This window comes from Anser anser (genome assembly GCF_964211835.1).
Source record: "Anser anser genome assembly, chromosome: 9".
Lineage (NCBI taxonomy): Eukaryota > Metazoa > Chordata > Aves > Anseriformes > Anatidae > Anser > Anser anser.
The window spans coordinates 26,578,200-26,590,402 of NC_139729.1; the positions used below are offsets into that span (position 1 = coordinate 26,578,200).

At 48.7% G+C, this 12,203-nt stretch overlaps 1 protein-coding gene across 3 annotated transcripts in view; it reads left to right on the top strand.

Annotated features, from left to right (window-relative positions):
• Window positions 1–12,203, top strand: part of PPM1L (protein phosphatase, Mg2+/Mn2+ dependent 1L) — an 85,661-nt gene that overhangs the window by 21,383 nt on the left and 52,075 nt on the right. The window contains exon 1 of one of the 3 annotated variants that reach the window (XM_083848737.1): window positions 1,683–1,937. The exons of the other annotated variants lie outside the window; for them this stretch is intronic. The gene's annotated coding sequence lies outside the window, so the exon portion shown is untranslated. Of the gene's footprint in view, window positions 1–1,682; window positions 1,938–12,203 lie in introns of those variants that run through there. 3 annotated transcript variants of the gene reach the window in all.

Here is a 12,203-nt window from a genome sequence, read left to right on the forward strand (position 1 = left end):
GAAGTCAGAGCGGGTGTTATCAGGAGATTTGCCATCTCTTTCCTGCTCTTTCTTTTCAAATTCATCAAAACCAGCTCGAACCAGACTTCCCCAGGCTGTAGTCTGTATTTTCTTAGTGTTCAGCTGTATCCAGAGGTGCCGGCAGATTGACATTTACTTTGTTTGCACTAAATGACTTTACGCCAACATACAGGTCCTAAAATCCTGTCGGGTTTCCTGTTTCACCCAACCCCGTGCAAGGGCAAGCTGCCAGCAGGAGGGGAGCTCCCGTTACCTGTGCTTCTCCTCCCTCTTCCCCAGGTGTTCTCCGTGGTCCTGGGGCCACACAGCCACGGGCTCCTAAACGTCCCGTGGCCCTGCTCTTCTGCCTGACGCCAGAGATGCCCAGCTCCCAAAGGATCAACCCCTTTTGTTCTGTCCCAGCTGCTGTGGTTTTAGCAGATCCTCAGTTATTGCACATACCTACCTAACAAGCATCACTACCTTCTGCCTACCCCGCTTGTTTTCTTTTTCTGGACACTCAAAACACCGCAGGTAGAAGTTTTCTGCCTCGCTGTTAGATGAGCTCTCCGTGGACTTTGTTTCCTCCACAGCTTCACTGCTAAAATAACCGAAAAAAAAAAAGGACATTCCTAATTGCGCAGCTCCCCGGAGGTGCTGGCTTAGTAAGGACGTAGCAGCTTCTCAGCCACGCAGACTGGAACGAGGCTGCTCCCTGCAGCTGGGCCGGTGGTACCTCCTCAGGCAAAGCGACGTGGGGTTTTGTGGGGTCTGCTTTAATCGCTAATAGCCTGCTCCGTCACGGTAAACAAATACCCTGCGGAGCTTCTCCACCGAGATAAGCGTGCCTCTTCTAACCAGCTCTGTTCTTTCCAGCGAAGTAGCCAACGCCAGCCGGCGAGTTCAAAGCCACCCGCCTGTGTTCGTCAGGATCCGGCCCCGGGGGAAGAGCCAGGCAGACCAAGGCAGCGTGGTGCTGGGCCCAACCGGCTGCAGCTTCTCTTCTCTGCCGTCGTGCCCAGCTGTGCCTGTGCTCTCAGCTGCCGTGCCGTAAGGTGCAGAGACGTTCAGTTATTCCGGAGGAAGATGGAGCCTGGGAAGGCGGCGTTTAGTTCTCACCCAGGCACGTGTCTCGCAGCTCACCCGCTGAACGCCAAGGTGCTCAGCGGTAGGAACCAGGATGTGGTGGCGGGGTGTCAGGCTGATCTGAAGGAGGCCCTTTCCCTTTGCTGCTGGCCCAGACCTTGCTTTCCTCCTGCCCTGATGCTTGACTGACTGGCAAGAGGGGCTTCAGGAAGCTGAATTGGCAGAAGCTTTCTTTTTTTTCCCCCCAGCCGGTGGCTGCAGGCTTGAACTAACGCTAGAGCCAGCGTGAAGGGAGGAGAGGGAACGTGGGGCAGGGACCTCTGGGTTTCTCTGTACAAAGATTGTACTTTCAGACACTTGTTTTTCTGTGCAACCCTGGCAGAAAGAACCTGCTTTGCCTTCTGAAGGCAGTACATTAAGTTAAGATCCTTGTGATAAACTTAAAAGTATTTCTGTGACTCATTCTCTGCGTTTCAGCACCTGCTTTCTACCCCACCCAGTCTTCCATTGTATTTTTTACACCTGTGACTTGTTGGTAGTGTTTTTCTTATTCAAAAGCTTCCTTTCCTACCCCTTCACTGACTCCAAGGGTGAGCTTAGCTCCTCTGGCCTTGGTGTCCTAACTCTTTGCTGCTGCCCCCTGTTCTCCTTCCTGTGCCTGGTTTTGGGTGTTAACCTGCTTGTGGTTTTGAGTCGGTCTGTGAAACTATGGGAGAAGTAATTGTTCCTTTAGAAACGTTGCAGAGGTAGAGGAGACAAGCAGTGGTGCTTTCCTGCACGATTTCCAGCTGCAGCAGCGTAAGCCAGCCGTAGTCTGTGCCTCGTGAAAGAACGTGTTTCTTGGGAAGAAGGTAGGATCGGTAATTAACGTGGTGCTGGCATGCACGGTTTGTGTGCACCCATTGTACAGGGGTACAATGAATTCCTTGTCACTGATATGGTAAGCTCTTACTGCAGGTTTACAAGTGCTTCAGAATATGCTGGGGGTAGTAGAGACAGAACAAATCTCCTCCGAGGCGCTATTAATATTCATTGCGGAGTTAACAGCATCGCAGCGCTCCAAAACAGACAGAATAACAGAGAGGAGAAACTTTGTGGGGGCTGGATCTGAGGGCTCGGAGCTAAAAGTAGCTGCTGCACTTCTGGAGCTAACGCGCGTTGGCAGCAGGAGCAACAGCACCGCTCCTCTCCTTCCAGCCATTAAAAGGCAAGTAAAATATAGCTTTGCAAAGCCTTTATATTTGGAGCTCCCTAAATCCAATTGGAAGAGATACGCGGCTCTCTTGGCACCAGCTCTAGGCTCTGTCAGGGAAGCTACAGAAACTCCGGTGACGTGCCGCAGCCTGGCACCTCTGGGGTGTCCCCGAGCTGGCGTGCAGAACGGCTTCTCGGTGAAACGCCTCCCTTGGTGCGTGCGCCTCTCCTGTAGCGAGCTAAACCTCGTGTAGCGCAGCCGTCGCTCTGCTAAGGAGAAGGCTGTGTCCTCTGTTTGTGCGACGTGGAGTTCGTGCAGCATTCTTCATGTTAACAAGCAGCTTATTCTTAGCAGTGCTCTTGCAGAGAAAGCAGGCGCGTTCTACAGACAGGAGGCGGCAAAAATGGAGCTACGTGCTCCTAGAAAAACTGTGAGGTTAGAATAGGGAAGGGACTGACTGCCCACCTGGGACCGGAATAGGAGTTACTTGGCAGAACTTGGTGGTGTTGGTTTGATGTCGTTGTTTGGTTTGCTTTCCTGGATGTGACACAGATAAACTGAGTTAGGAGCTGAAGCTAGAGACCAGGTGCTGCCTTCCTGTGAGCCAGCACTTCCCACTGCAGCAAACTTCAATCTTAGCGAGATTACGTGTTGTTAGGTTTGCTTGGTAAGGTGGCTCCTGTTGTCTTGGCCTCGCTGACCGCATTTCACAGATTCTCGGTGTTGTGATTTATTTTCACTTTGCAGTTGGAAATGTGTGCGATTCCAAATTGGCTTTCGTGCAGCTTGACCCGCCTGGCATCCTCTCAGCTGCAGTTATGAATTTCTAATTCCTTTAACGTAGAAGTAGACGTGCCGTTTGATGTTTGCTTTGTGTCGCCTCTTCGGCTTAGCAGAACTTAGCGAGAGAAGTCAGGGATTATCTAATAATAGCTGCGAGTTTTAGGAATAAGGCCACAAACACCGCATTGCCTTGCACCACGGGAGGTGGGTTAATTGGTCTGCTCCTCCGCGCCAAGGGAGCGGGGCGGTGGGTGGCAGCCAGCTCTGCTCTGCTGCCCGCCTGGCTCAGGGGACCGGGCCTTTCGAAGGATTGGTTTGGGGGTTGGTGAGTTTTAAAGCAAATAATTGTCTGGGCTGGGTCTGGTACAGGGCGGCCTTGCCTGTCCAGGTGTGGTTAGCGCCATCTGGCTCTTCGCTGGAATCGGTCTGAGCGTAACGCAGGTCCAGGAGTAACTCCAGAAAGTTTCTTTAGACCACTGCTGGCACTTTGTTTTAAACCCGTGGTGACGATGATCGAGCAAATTTTGGAGGCTGGTGGTGGATTTTTTTCCATACAGATTACATTGTCTGCCTACATGATAAATATTTAGCTGAGGGAGCCTGGTAGTCTGGTTCGGACCACCTGTCGGTCCACAAATAAGTATTAATGCAACTTTGAAAGGAAAAAAGGTTGCTTGTCACGTTCATAAAAATAAAGGTGAGTGTCTCCTCTGGCTTTGTTTTAAAAAACGTGAAGACAGACCTTCTGTGATGAACGTACCTGGGAGTAGCACTTCGTCGCCGGTTGATTTGTAGGAGAGCTTGTGGAAGTAGCAGGTAACGCGGTAGAAGTGACTTTGTGCTTCCATCTGTTGAGTTAGCCACAAAAGAGGTGTCTGGTGTTAAATCCGCGTTGTATGGCAGAAGGCATTCAAGCTGTTAGAGAGAAATAGATAAACAAATTGATGAGAATTTCTTGCACGCACTGAAAACAGCCTCACGTGACAAACTTGAGGGCTGAAAACTCTGAAGATGTTGCAGTTATAAAGGCTCCGAGAGATTTTAGAGTAGCAATTTTCTTAGGATTCATTCAACCTGCTCTGAAGGCAACGTTTTCAAGGGGTTAAGACAAGAAACAGTGAGCCTGTAATTTTAAAATTGATTCCATGCAAAATGAATTATACTTCAAAGTACGCTATTCTAGAAATAATAGCATGGTTTTGTTATTGTTGCTTTATAAGTTTTGTTTCCAGAGCCTAAAGAAGCTATTTTATTTTATGTTTTTCATATAAGCCTTCTAGGAATCTAGTCCTGCTTTTAATGGGTTGCTTGTCAATAAGGATTACCCATGTGGTAAGCATATAATTTTATAAAGAATTTGGAGAGCGAGGGATTAAGCTGCGTTGCTGGAGAACCAGAAATGAAATAGAGACAGTGGACAGAGGAACTGAATTAACCTTGCGAGAACTGTTTTAAATTAGTTCTGAAAAAATCATGAATGCTATAAATGGATCTGAAAATTTCAGCAGAGAAGAAACTGTTCCCAGCGCTGCATTTAGATTCACGTATTTGTCATCCAGTTACTTGTTAGTTTGGGTGGAGCGTGCTGTCCTTTGGAAGGAGTGGAAATCCTAATGTGTAGAACTGAAACGCTGATTTCCTTTCAGAAGCCCGTTTGCTTTTTTCAGGTCTCCTTGGAGCTGTAGCATTGCTGTGCTGGGAAATGGCATAAAACAGCCCCCGGCCCGATAAATAGGAGCTGGTTCTGGCGTAGCTCAGCCAGCCAAACCCGGTTGCACCCCTTGCAAGTTATCTTGTCCCATCCCAGCATTGCCTAGAACAATTCTGGGACCTGTCTCTCACTTAAGCAGGATGCGATGCCAGGTAGGTAAATGCCAATGTCTTTGGTGCACCCCAAGAGCTGTCCAGTGCCACCGGCGCTGCTTGGTTCCTTCTTGCTGAGTGCCTTTCTCCGCCTGTATTTTGGCACCAGTCTGTCACACTTGAGTCACTGATGCTCCGTATTCCTCTGTGCTTCAGCAGACCGAGGGGTGCTGTTCCTAAGGTTTCAGAGGACACTCTGCACCTCCTGCCTAGCAGTCCCCCCAGGCTCTCGTATTCGTTTGAGCTGTACCCACAAACTCTTTGCCCGTTAAATGGGTTGATACTGACATAGCTGCAGTCCCCAACATGAGAGGAAAAACAAATCAGACTTCTTTGCCTTTAGCTTTTCTTTGCCGTTATGATCCTTTCTGTAGCCTGGTCTTGATACAGTCGTTTTTATGGCAAAATTTTATATTCAATTTCACTGTTCTCATTTGTGTTTTTATGCGAGATTTGCAGTTTATCACATCCTTGACAGCATCTTTCTTCCTAAAACTTGGGGCTCTCTGGTGTTCTTTGTAGCTCTCTCTCATCCTATGATCGCGATCGACTCAGACTTCCAGTGTTTTTTATCTCAGCCTTTCCTGGGCACTAGTTTATCTTCTTCCTCTCCTTCATACTCCTTTGTCAGCACCTTTTTGTCCCATCTTTCTCTCTCTCCACGTTCTGGGGGAGTCCTTGAAAGCTGTCCTCTCCGCCCTTCTGTTTCTCCCTCTAAGCCTAAGGTTTAAACGTACAGTTTTTGCCCTTTGTTCTCTCCGAGCTAAGCTGTCAGTGGCCAGCTCCCCATCATCTATCACCCTTGCTATTATAATTTCCTTGACTGACGGTCTGTACACCCGAGGGCTGAATTTTGCAGCACCACGACACGCTCATCAATCTCCTCGTGCCAGGCGTCTCTCGTCTTTCTGGGATGCTGTTTCCAAGCCAGTTAATAAGTAGCACTGCCCCAAACAAAACAGAGAGGCACCTTCTCCATCCCGTTCCCAGTCACCAATACCCCTTTCCACTGTTCTCCAGATTGTTGTTAATACGGAGTTACTCCACGCTCTGGTCAGACTGCTTGTGGGGCTGCCAGCCTTGGGCCTACGCTCAGCTCCTAGCTCATGCCCTGTCCTGCTTTCCCTGCTGGGAACGAGTCACAGATTCCCCCTGCCCTGTCTCCCCTGCTGAAGGAGCAGCAGTGTTTTTACACAAATCATGTGGGTTTGGGAGGAAATCTTCTATTTTTTTTTTTTCAAGTGAATAGCAGTCTGTGATTATACAGCAGGAGCACGTAGCCTTTCGGAGGTGTCGAATGCAATTCACAGAACAAGGCCAGGCACAGCAATAGGTACTAACAATAGTGAAATAAAAAGCCACTGCAAAACAGGTTCAAGTATTTTACTTCTTGGTTAGCTTTGCATGTTAACTGTTCACCATTAACTGTGTGGCAGCATCCGACTTCTTATTGAGTTCTGATTTATCCCCTTGCCAGAAAAGCTGTTACTCATCGCCTGCCTAGATTTCCCCTACCAGTTTATCACTTAAGCGATACAGACGTGGAACGCAGCAGGGGTTGGGGGAACCATAGTTAAATTTGCTGTTTGTAATGCCAAATGAATCAATTCCTTGTTTTGAAGCTATTTCTGAAGTCCGCTGGATAATCAGGGATCTGCCAGTGCCGCACATCCAGCTGTTTGATGGCCAACAGCTCATGTGGGAAGAGCGAGGAGTTGCCTGACAGTGCTCTGGCACTTTGTGGAGTCCTAATTAATCTCCTGTAGAAGTCATCCACTCCAGGTAGAGTTCTGCTAATTTGCTGAAGTTCTGGGCCCACACGTGGCCCAGCAAATACATCTCTCTGCAGAAACCACAGGTGCTTCCCCAGCAGGCAGCGCTTGTGCTTGGGCGCCGTAAGGAAAGGGCGAGAAAGCAAAGAAGAACAGTGCGTCGTGTGTGGGAAACAAAAACTGGTGAAAACCCCAATCCGCCTGCTTCGCATCGTGCCTCGATAGAAGGCAATTGTTCCTTGCAAGGCTTTTGCTCTCTCAGGCGCCTCATTCTTTCGCAGGAATGTCAGCCCACTCTGAAGCAGGCTTGGCTGCTGTGACAAAAGAGCTTTCTGTTCAGTCGTCGGTGTTCAGAAAGGGGCTTCGGGTGTTAGATAAAACCTTGTTTAAAAGCTCAGCCCGGTGGTGTCTTTCAGTTGCGTCCCCAAATAGCCCGATGCCATCTGGTGAGCTCTGAGGAGAGGTGACCGTGCAGCGATGGATTTGCAGCGTCTCAGAAAAACAACCTTTAAATATTCCGGCAGTGCCAGGTAACTTCAGTGAGCGTCTCGCGCCTGGGCCAGCCCTGCTGCTCCTCTGGTCGGATCCGTGTCACGGGGATCAGCACCCCTCGCAACTACTTCTGGAACCTTCCCCTACTGCTGTGGGGGTTTGGTCTCTATAATTCAGAAAGTCTGATGTGAGCCCGGTGAATTGGGCCCTAGTCATTTCATAACAGATGGGCCCAAATTAGATATCGCAGGGCTGAGGATCGTGTAAGCATCCAGCTAAACGTTTAATGATACCAAATATTAAAAACTAGCTTTCCCATAGGCAGTAAAAAACGAGGATCAGAAAGCTACCTAGTGACGTTTAATTGTAGCATGAGTGGCTTTGGGATGCGAAGAGCAAACACTGTGGGGTTTATGTGGTGTAATAAAGCTCCATAACGAGTGCAGGGCTTTATTTCCAGTGTGGGAATGAATCCTTTCATAGCTCTCCACTAGGGTGCGGGTCCTTTTTACTCACAAAAGATAAAATCATCTGCCTGTGATGCAGGCATGCGAATGGTTCCCCAGGAGCTGCTAGGAATCTGAAATAAATGATCACAGGACCATGTCTTTCTCTTTCACATGATTCCCCAGTTGTATCAATTTAGGCTTTCCCTTCTTAACAAGTACTGTGCTGTGAGCACAACGCACTTCGTTTTTAATTTCTTGGCTCTTGAGGCAAAAAAAAACAGATGTAGCCATAGTTGGATGGCTTCAGAGAGACATCAGCATGGATTAGCAGGGTAGCCTCTGCCTTTGCCGTTCGTATTGATTAATAAAAACCTACATTCCCTCCTGAAATGCTCGTTCCTGCTGAAATGTTTTGTTGTTTTTATGTTTACTTATCAACTCATTTCCCTCCAAGCTTTCTAAGTAAAGGAATTAACTGTTTAGGGAAAAATCTTTCCCTTCAAATTGAAAATCCCTTTCCAGCTGGTCCGGTTGCCCGGTTGGGATAAAGCCTTCAACTGAGGGCAGCGGGGGCTTGCAATGTATGCTCCAAAATAAGGATTGTTTTTCTGTGGCTAATTTATAAACTGATCTCTTTAGGCCTAGTGAAGTACATTTTGGTATCAACTTGAAATTGGTTCCCTTTGGGGATGCTTGGTTTGGGGCTGCTGAACTGAAACTGGATTAATTTTTCCATGAGAGCTGTTGGAGATACTCCTCTTAACGCCTGTCAAGTGCTTGGTGCTGGAGGGAGCTGTAGCTGTGGATCTGGCTCCTGGGCTTGGTGTCTTCACACGTCGATAGCCGTGTGGCCAGGTGGCTCGTACTGCGTGCTGCATGGGGGTCTGTGCTAAAATACCCTTAAATTTATGGAGTAACGCAATGGAAATCCGTTCTGTAGGAGGTGTGGTAGACACAATGCTAGACAGTCGAACAGGGAACTTAATGACAAAATATTTTCGGCATTTACACAGCCACAGGTGCTTCTAGTTATTTTTTTCTAAGATTTTTACCAAGTGACTGTATACGTAACTTTAAATAATTACGTAACATCTCAAGTTAAATGAGATGGAGGCACCCAGGCGCTTCAAGTTTCTGGAGTCTATCTTTTGGATAGCTAATTGTTCACTACAGAATTGATTTCCACGAGTAACTGAACACCCCGTAAGTCTTGCTTGCTTCTCTTGCTGTTTCAGATTTAAACCTTTACACGCTTTTCTGTTACAGCAAAACCACAGGCGTGCAAGGTGAGTTCTTCTGCTCCTGGTTATGGAGCAAGAGAAGAGACTGTGATTTAATAGTATTTGATCCGTCTGTAATCTGTCCCTTTGAATTTATGCATATTTTTATTAGGCACTCCAAAGTGATATCAAAGTGTACGATTATAGGGCAAGAGAAAGGAAAATCAGCAGCAGAATGGAATAAAGTTACTTCTCCTCGACCATCGCCACCAGGAATTAATTAGCAGAGCTGCGTAGTCAAAGGATTGCAGGTTCCGTTTTTAGAGCTGTTTCCCTGAAGAGCCCCAGATCCCCGCTGTTCTCCTCCCCAGCACCGCGCGGTCTCTCTCACCTCTTTGGTTGGGCTGTGCCGCAGCCCAGTTAGCGGCACGGAGCTGGCCGCGTTAGCTCCTCTGTGGCCCGAAATGGCGAGGGGGGGAGTGAGTTAGTTATGGTCACGCTTAGAGAAAGTTTAGTGATGTAAACATAATGTTTTGTAGGAAGATTGGCAATTTAAAGTCTGTTTTTTCTTCTATTGAGATTAAAATTTTAAAAAAGGGGTAAAAGCTTTAAGAAGTTGTTTGACAGAAACTGCTGTGGAACACTTCTAGAGGCAGCTGGCGTTACAGCGCGGTGCCGGCTTTCGCTTTGTTTGTTGAGGTAAGGATGTAGTTTGCCTTCACGTTGTACAAACAGCGCGGTGAATACAGGCTGCATTAATTTGCCTGTCCCGATGAGCGGGATTTCAGCTTCTGCTTTACAAGTTGCTGGGGCACAGCGTGGTGAGCTGTTGGAATAACTGGGGCTTTCAGGAGAAGGGAATAAACAAGAAGAGAATAGCTCTTTAAGACGGCTGTTATGCAAAGACTGGGGGAAGCAACATTGCTGTGATAGTCCTTGGTGCCTCCGTTACGTAACCGCTCGGTATTCTTCAGTTTGCTGTGAGCGGAATAACCCGACACGCTGACGCTCACCGCGAGCTCGAACACGTCGTGGTGTGTGGGCCAGGAGAGAGGTCACCGCTTGCGACCCCGATGTTCCTGTCCTAACCGAAAGCGGGCACCCAGGCGGGGTTTGGTGAGCGGCACCCGACGCGATGCTCCTGCTGGCAGAGCCACGGTGAGTACCAAGCTCCAGGTATGACACCAGCGGCCGTCCTGCTGCTGCCACTGGGTCCGGGGCCTTGGCCCCGAGCTCCTGCGTGCGACGCGGCGCCGCACGGCTCCCATCCCTGCTATTTATAGGCCCTTCTGAGGCCGGGATGCTCGGAGCCAGAAAGTTCTGTTCTAAATTACAGGCTCTAATGATAGTTTTTTCCTGTCCAACTTCACATGTAAGGAAGCAATTAAGCCCTTGGGCAATTAACTGTCAATTAAAGCATGGCTCTTCCTAAATTGCCTCTAAGTAACTGTGAGTTAAGTTCATCGAGATGAGAAAATCAGCAAGTGACACCAGAGGTACATCTTCAGAGGGCTCTTGTTCCCGCAGTGGTCAGCGAGAGGAGAGCCGTGTCATTAGCTGTGCCTGGCACATGCTTAAAGCAGCTCTCCAGCTTCATCAGCAGTAATTGCTATGATCAATATGTGGTTAATGCAAGTAAATCGAGTTCCTAATTAACTTGGTGAATGAAATGCGTGTCCAGGCTTATTTCTGTCCCTTTTAAGTCGGATGAGGTTTTTCCAAGACTTCTTTTCTATGATGTACTGAAACAGTTATGTTGTGTTTATGCTTCTGCAAAACGACCCACTCTGGATTTGGCGTATGTGTTTACCTAGCTCCTCTTTGTTGAGAAGCCTCTATTTTTATTTTGCCCATGCTACTTCATGAGCAGACTGAAATACAAAAAAGTTTTGGATGAGGCATCTGGAGTCCAGGAGCTTAGTGGCCACAGATTTCCCAGCCACTTTTCGTTACGATTTCAGCGCAGTTGTGAATGCTTTCTGTCTTCACGGACCAAGCTGCACTGTCTCAAGCTGATAATCTGCAAAATGCAGATACCAAGAAACTATCGCGGCTCAGCTCAAAACCTTGAGGCTCAGGTCACGCTAGACAAGCCACGGGGGCTGGTGAGGCCTGGAAGCGAGACGGGGTCGTGCCTCCTGGCTGTACCACGAGCCTTGGGCATGGCCGGGAGGCAGAGGGGTGCTGCTGGGCAGAGAGAGCCTTGGGCTGGCAGGGCAGGGGGCAGCTCCAGGGGTCCCAGCGGGATTTCTGAGCTGGGGGAGATGGCTGAGGGGACAGCAGGGACAGTGAAGGGTGACCCTGGCTGGTGGAAGCAGCTGCTGCTGCTGTCTCCTTCTCTCGCAGCTGCTCCTCCTCTATTATGCCGGTCTCAGCTGGCCTTGGCAGCTCCATCGCCTGTCCCTTAAGGACAAGCCTGACGAGCTGGGATTATCCCTGTCTCTGTTGACTTTGGGTGTAGTAATTGGCAGGTGTAAAGATATCTGTGAGTTATGAATGGAAAACACCCCCTTGGTAGCCTTTATGAATATGGATGTGTGAAGTACGGCATCGGGAAAGCAAATCAGCCTGCAGAACTGAAGAATGGAGCGCTGGCAACAGCGCTATTAAGAGCAAACGGCAGCGGCTTACCCTCCTGAACAGAAGAGCCCTGAGCAATGTCATTTGTCCAAATTGCAGACTGCGCAGTCTAAAATTTAAAAGGCACTTCAGTATTCCTAAACTGAGGAATTATTCATAGCACAATGTACATCTGGGCTATTTTTAGAAAGTGCGAACGAGAGACTATTCATTTTACATTTACTTGGGGATTTAGGCTGTTTTATAACGTGTGGCGTGCCTTCTCTGAAAATGTCTGCTCGGAGGAGGAGGAAAGCAGAAAGTGCTGTGCCTGGCTGCTGTTTTCAGACCACACGTTGCCTGTTACGAGCATAAACATCATCCTTGCAAGCAGGTACGTAGCAGAACCGTGCCTTGAACAAATTACCGGTGATTTCCCCTGCACGAGCACTCAGGACACACGAACGCTGTAAATGCTTTTCAGAGGCACGAGGAGGATCCTTTACTCAGAGCGTAACGTTCATTTCAGTCATGTTTATTTTATGAGTGGAGGTTCATTAAACTTTCATTCAGAATCGGACAGAGGATCCGGCCGCGATCCGTCCTGGAAGCAGGAATGTGCCTGAGGACAGAACAGTGTGGCCTGTAGGAGATGCGGGGCAGTGGCCACCGGTGCCCAGAGGTCGAGCACTGGGAGGTGCAGCCCACCCTGCAAGGCCGCCCCTCGGAGGGCAAGGTTTTGCCCCGAGAGGTTTGTGACAAATTGCTCTTCGCTTCCTCAGAG